Genomic DNA, 7,046 nt, shown 5'->3' with positions numbered 1-7,046 from the left:
GGTTTCCCACAGAGTAATTTTCCTTAATAGCAATATAGTGGGAAATTGGGTGTTATTAATTTAATCCCTTGACTACACTGAAGCAATACCTCACCCAGAAGAGATTCAAGCCTATGATTTGTTCTGCAGCTGTGCCTGGAGGCCCCAGAGAATCAGAGCTACCAGCCACATGTTTTACAATCATAAATAAAACCAAATGCCCTCTCTGAAGACAGATGAATGCTGTGGGACTGTGCCCACTTCCCAGATGGGTACTGGGTTGATCCTGGGCACCTTGAGCCCAGAGGCCAGGCTCTTGGAGTGCTGGGACCACCTGGGAAGAGCAGAGCTGGTCCCTGGGCACAGGGAGCTGCTGTGGGGAAGGCCAGAGCCCCTGTGAGGGCAAGCAGACCTGCTTTTAAACAAACTGCCATTTCCAGCCTGGCTTCAGCCCATGCCCATCCCCACAGCCCTGCCCACACATCCCAGGCCTCTGCTGGACACTGCTTACCCCTATGGGCCTGATCCCAACCCCAGCCCACAGGTAAAAATCCCCACCCAGCCTTGGCTCATCCCAGTCCTCACCGAGGTGCTTGATGCCCTGGGCTGGCTGCCCTGTTCCTGGCTGGCAGAAGGGACCAAATCCTAGGAAGGGTCCTGGAGGCAGTGGTGAACAAATGCTGTTCAACTCTCCAGAGCAGTGTAGATGTTTTCTGTTCTTAATTTTAAATAAATGAGCATCATCAGGAGAAACATAGGCAGCAGATCAAGGTAAGACGCTTTCTGCCACAACTAGTGCACGTGAGGTCCCACCTGGAAAGACACATCCTGCTCTGCCTTACCAAACCAAAGGGAATGACAAAAAGCTAGAAGGAGGAATACCAAGATGCCAAAAGGCCTTGACTACATGATCTGTGAGTATAGATTGAGGGATCTGGGTATATTTCATCTGGTGAAGTTTGGTTAAGGCTGTGATCCATCAGCAACCTGTGACACTTGGAAGAGAAAGTACACACATTGATAAAGCCATTTTTTGCAGTGGCAGACAATATAATAGCAGTGATATAGGTGTAATCGTTATAAATTGTGGTGTGAGAAATTTAGGTTAGATATGGGGTAAAAATATTTTTTACTAGGATGGCAGTGTGGCACTGACAGAGGTTACATGGAAATGCTGGGAATTGTCTTTCTGAAAGATTCTCGCCATTTGATTAGACAAAGCCATGACTGCGATGAGAGATTGCTGGCAATAGCTCTTACCTCAGCTGGAGTCTGGCCAAGAGGTCTTCAGACATCCCCCCCAGGCATCATCTGTTTTTTTCATCACCTGACCTGCCCTTTGGCAATGACACCTCATTGTTAACAATAGCTGAGCCTGGGTGACCAGTTTAGGCAAGATGCCTCACAAGCTTAAATGATGAGTCACGAGGAACTTCACCAATATGACACAGTCTGGAACAGGAATGGTCTGCTCAATTCATCAGACCTTAGCTTCCAGTGAAATGCAACAGTTTTTCTGGAGCAAAATCAATTTACTATAGTTTGATTGGTGTAAAAGTTTAACTAAGGGCTTTGGAAAATCAGAAGTAATGCAATACTTAACAGGACATTCAGAAGAATATATATTTTTCCATATAGATGTTTGTGTTTAAAGATAATATACTAGAAAGATGTAGTTTCTCAGACTTTCAGGTCAAATACTAAGGTACACCAAGAGGCAAGAGGGTGTGTTCAGCTACACAGGTTGTCTGAGGTTGAGGCTATCAACAAACCTCCCTTAATTCATCCATGCTTTCCACGCTGATCAAAGCCAGTATGACTTTTCAACTGGGGTGGGCCAGCTCAGTCCTTTTCTCTCCCTCAGGGTGCTTTCAGTGTCCTCTAATTGCTCCCCCGATTGACTAATTGCTGTTTGATCTTCCTCTTTTAGTCACCTTTGATGTTCTGTTTGTTACAGTCTCTGGTTAGAATTATTTTAGAGAGTAACACAGTCCTGTGAACGAGGAGTGCAGAAAAATAAGTACAAAAAAGAGAACAAAACAAAACAATGTTCTTTGCCCCAGGGGGCGAACTCCAAATTACAATGGAAATTAAATCAGAGGTCTTGATTTGTAACTCCGGTATCATGACCAAAATATCATGTTTGCAGCCATGCTCTTTTCCTGTTGGCCCTTGAATTTATAATGACCTGCCAAGAGAGGAAAATGGCCATTCCAGATGCAAGACTTAGATAAGAGTAAGGAACAGCATGGTAAAGAAACAAATGGAGAAAAAAAAAAATCCACTACCAAAATCTGTAGTGATATGGGCGCATTTTGCATGTAAATCAATGTAATGTACAATTCTCTTCAATTGCACAGACAGTAATCTTATTCTCCATGATCCATGCTGTATATGCTCCACTGGCCTCCACTCATCTGTTTGTCCCATCTCATCCTCAAAATGGATATTTGGCCGGTTTGGTCCCTTTCTCTCTTTTTGCATAGCTTGGGGAAAGCATAATTTATTCCCATACAGTTCTGACTGAAAGTGGTAATATCTTTAAAATATGAGTTAAGGCTCTATTATTGATCCTTATAAATTGCAAGTTAAGTATAAGAGTTTTAGAAAATTAGCAAATTTTGTATTTTTTTCTGCTGATTTTTCTTGTTTTGTTTGTTTTCCTTTCATTTCCAGTTCTCATTCTATTCTCACTCTTGTTTTTCTAGCAGAAGAACAGCCAAAACAGGTCTTAGATAGTAATGAGTGCGAAAGAGACAGGTTGTTGTTTGATTTTTAATTGCCTTTTTTTTCCTGTTTTATCAAAAAAGCAAAATATTTAAAAACCCTGGTGCAATTAAGATGTCCTGTTCTGTGGAGAAACAGACCACAAGAGACCTTGGCCTCTTTCACAAGTATCTATTAAGAAGCTGGCAGCTGGCAGGCATTTTAGTAGAAAATACTAGCCTGTAAATGGAAAAAAAAATAATCCCTGTTTCATTTGTAAGACCATCATGAACAACATACTTCTAATATTTATTTGTAACTTTTATCAGAGGCACCAGAATTAAAAGGACACAGTCATTATTTTTCCATTTCAAACTTTCTTTTTTCATCCTTCTTCATGCTTTCCCTGCCCATTTTCTTCAATACAAAAGGTTTTTAGGTCTTTGATTAAAAACTAAAACATTAGAAGGTGCTTGAGTGATTCCTAATTCCATTTCTATTTTTGAGTCATGGTGTTCATTTTATTTGACTCTTATAAACTTGTCTTATTGAAAAATACCATGGAAGGTGAACCCAGTGGCACAGAAGCACAAGGGTTGCTCCTTTGTGTGAATGTAAGGGTGCAGAACAGTTTGAGAGACATGGAGCAGACAGCTGGGGCTACTTCTCCAGAGAGGGCTTGAGGGGCCTCCTAGGACCAGAGGGCATAAGCCAGGGCTTAGCCAATGACTCAAAAAGATGTTGGTTAGCTTGGAAGCAAGGACATGCTTGCAAGGAGCTTGTGAAAACACCTGAAAAATCTTTTTTTTCTCTTCTAGTTGTTTAAAAAAATAAAACTCCTACTTTGGTTAAAAACCTGTCTTTTTCTTTGTCAAATTGTTTCGGTCTTCTTTTGGAGAAGAATTCCTGGGCAGATTCTTTTCAAAGCCAGCTCAGGACCTTGCCACACACACATTTTGCAGCCCTGCTCATTAAAGCCATGCTTTCTCTTGCATGCAGTGAGATTTGGAGGAAGAACACTTGGAACATTTAAAACAGATCATTTAATAGATGAGTATTATTATGAATATATATGCTGCTATATGTTAGTATATAGTATTATAGGTGGCATATATATTTTACCTTTTTATTTTATCTTTTATCTGTGGGCTTGTTTGTCATGAGTGTTTAGCTGTGAATCAGATTCCTTAGGAAATAGTGGATGAATTCAAATTGCAGTTTGAAAAATCAAGGTTTATCAGGATTTTCAATTGGAAGCATGTGAGAACAATGACTTCCTAAGGTGTTGATCATCACTGTTCAGACAGCTGCTGATCATGTGTAGGCAGGATGTACCGTGGAATGGTTTTCATGATCCCTATCTGCAGATGAGATCACCTCCTGTGCAGTGCTAGCAGCTTCACCTGAGTCAGCACATCCAATGAAAGGTGCAACCTTTGCCATGGATATTGCTATCGCTTCTTGTTTATTTACCCGCCTACCGAAAGATTCCCTTTTCATGCCGGTCAGTTCAAAATGGCTTATAATTACACAGTCATGAAAGTTTTGCCTACAAAAACTTAGCAGTTCCGCTGGTACTTTGATATTTGTTTTTAGGCATACCACATTCTGCTCTTGGTTTTAAGTATTTTCCATCAGCTGTCTTACAGTAAATGCAATTTCTTAAAAAGACCGTTCCTTTCTCTCGCCTGGAATGAATTATTCTTCCAGACAGTATGTTCCAGATCTTCCTCCAGGGATAGAAATTCAGCTTAAGTAATTTTCAGAAATTGTCCTCATATGTATTCTGATAACTATAGACGGTACAAATGAGAAAGAGTGAAATAACTGGAAGGGAATTTCAGAAGATAATTTTTTTTTGTAAAGGACCATATAACTAAGCACATGAGAAACAGAAATTGGCACCTGATAGAAAGAAGTTTCTCCTTGATTGGCTTGAATTGGTTAAACTTGCTGCTATTACTGTTGTCATGCCATTTTCCTGGGAGGAGCAGCAAAACTAGATTTTACTGTGAACCTTTCTTTTTGTAGTTTACTGAAAGTGTTAGTGAAACAAAGATAAAATTCTTTCTTGGTCCAAGAGGTATAGCATAGAAAGGCTCTCCATCTTTTCTTAGGAAATACAAAGTTTTGGGGTATCAGCATTTTTAATCTGAGATTAACTCTACATATGTATCTGGGAAAATAGACATGAGAGGTAGATATGTGTCATGTCATGTGTAGTCAGAAGAGATGAAATATCTATTTTAGCAGCAAAGGTTAGATATTACTCATATCTAAGCAAGACCTTACTTCTGTCTAGGCCTGAACATGTTAGTGTAGGTGTTAACAATGATCTGCTTAAATATGAATGTGGCTCACACATCTTGGGCATTCATCTGGGCAGAGTCTCAGGGCTCCAAGGCATGATTGTGTATTTGTGAAGTGGCACACTTCACAGTTTAGGACTATATGCACCTGTGCACACACTAGTCTTTCATGTTAGTGTTATGAGAAAAAAATTAAATCTTCAGTTTCATCCACGTAGAGAACAATCTCCTTAGGAAAAATGTCCCAAGCAAGGACAGGGTGGTCCATACAAAAAATTAACTCTGTCTGAAAATCTGTTTTCATTTTGTTAACATCTCCTTAATGTGTAAATCTGTAAAACTTCTGTTCTCTCATTACAAAAGCCATGATCAGTGAAGAACTGAATAACAGCAATTCCATATGTTATAAGGGTCAGTGAATAGCTCATTCTTTATATGCCACATTATTTCCTAGCTGCATACTGCTCAGATACCATTGAATTTAACACGTTTACTTATATTAATTGAAGCAACAAACCAATTTAAAAATAACCACAGCCATCTCATAATCACAAAAAAATGGAAAAAAAACATACTGCTTCTTGTATTGTACCTATTATAAGTAATGGCTGGATATAAATTTATGCCTCACTTTCGTAACAACCACAGAAAAGGATCTAAACTAGAAGTGCTCTTGAAAGCATAGTTTGAAGCAATTAGTGCTGCTATCACCCCAGTGAAGCCTTTACTGCAGCTGCTGCTCTTCCAAAGCTGCTGCAGGTATTGCTGCCTCTGGGACCACTCGGTGCTGGCAGCCCCAGAGCTACTGGAGAGGGAATAGCAGGACAAACATTATCAGAGGAGCCAGAAGCAAAGGAAATCCTCAAGTGAGGCTACAATATTTGACAAGGAGGACAACCTGGCCCAAGGTTCTGTCCTTCAGGGGGATACTCACTTTCTTTAAGTGTGAAATGAAAAATGGGTGCTTGAGGAAAATAACAGGTACCCACAAATCCAGGTCATCCAAGATACAGAGTGTTTCAGGGCTGAAGAAAGAAATGTCATCAGTCACCCCCACAGCACAGTTGGTTGCTCCTCAGACATATGCTCAATGTCAGTGTGTGCAGTCCTAATGTTTGGTGTGCAGTAGGAGAGAGAATATAATTTTTTTTCAGTGAAGCTGTTTGACTTTTCAGTCTTAAGAGTTTCTTATTTTCAGATCACAAAAGCAAGATACATTTAAAGCTAATTTAAGGTTAAAGCTTCTCTCATTGGCAGCCTGAATCGTGTAGCAAAAGTAGCAAAACATTTGGACAGGGCAGAGTCGAGGGTGTAATGCAAAAACAAGAAGTGTCAATAGGTGAATATCAGAAAAACCTAATTACTTCTGAAAAACATCCACTTGGCATGCCTATGGCATCCTCTAGCTCCACCACAGCCTGCATTCTTTTCCTTCTTGAAAGGGCTGTGTATTATCGCATCATGAGTGTTCCTATCTCTATTTTTGCTACTCGCTCCATTTTATATGTCTGCATTTTTGACGGTCTGACAGTTCTGTTTCTTTTGCTTCTTACTTTTGCTTTCTGACCATGTTTACCTGTTCTGCAGCTTTTTTGTTTTGTTGTGACCCTTTCCCAGACAATTTGGCTGATCATGCTTTTTGGAGGCATTTGCAAGAGGAGTGATTTTCAATGTACAGTCAGTGATTTTGGAGAATCCCCAAATTATTCCCTATCATTCATGAGAGGTAGTTAAGAAAATCAAGTCTACTGTCAGCTGGGCTAAATGTTCTGCTTAGAGATAAATTTCAATCCACTGAAACAAGTGTCTGTAATGAAAACTCTTGCTCTAGACTTAGATCTGGTTTTTTCCACAAAAAGTGTTGAATGAGTAATTGATTGCAAATGCTCCATTCCACTTCCACATCTTCTCACTGCTTTAAGAGGAAGTAAAACTCTATATATAGTAGTGACAAGACAGAGCTCAAAGTTATTTGCGCATACAGTTTCTGACATAGTTTTGTCTTTTTGGTACTACTGAGGCACATAATCCCATTACTGATTTTCAATAACA

The sequence above is a fragment of the Poecile atricapillus genome, chromosome 3 (assembly GCF_030490865.1).
Source record: "Poecile atricapillus isolate bPoeAtr1 chromosome 3, bPoeAtr1.hap1, whole genome shotgun sequence".
In the NCBI taxonomy this organism is placed as follows: Eukaryota; Metazoa; Chordata; class Aves; order Passeriformes; family Paridae; genus Poecile; species Poecile atricapillus.
This window is presented reverse-complemented; position numbering follows the sequence as displayed.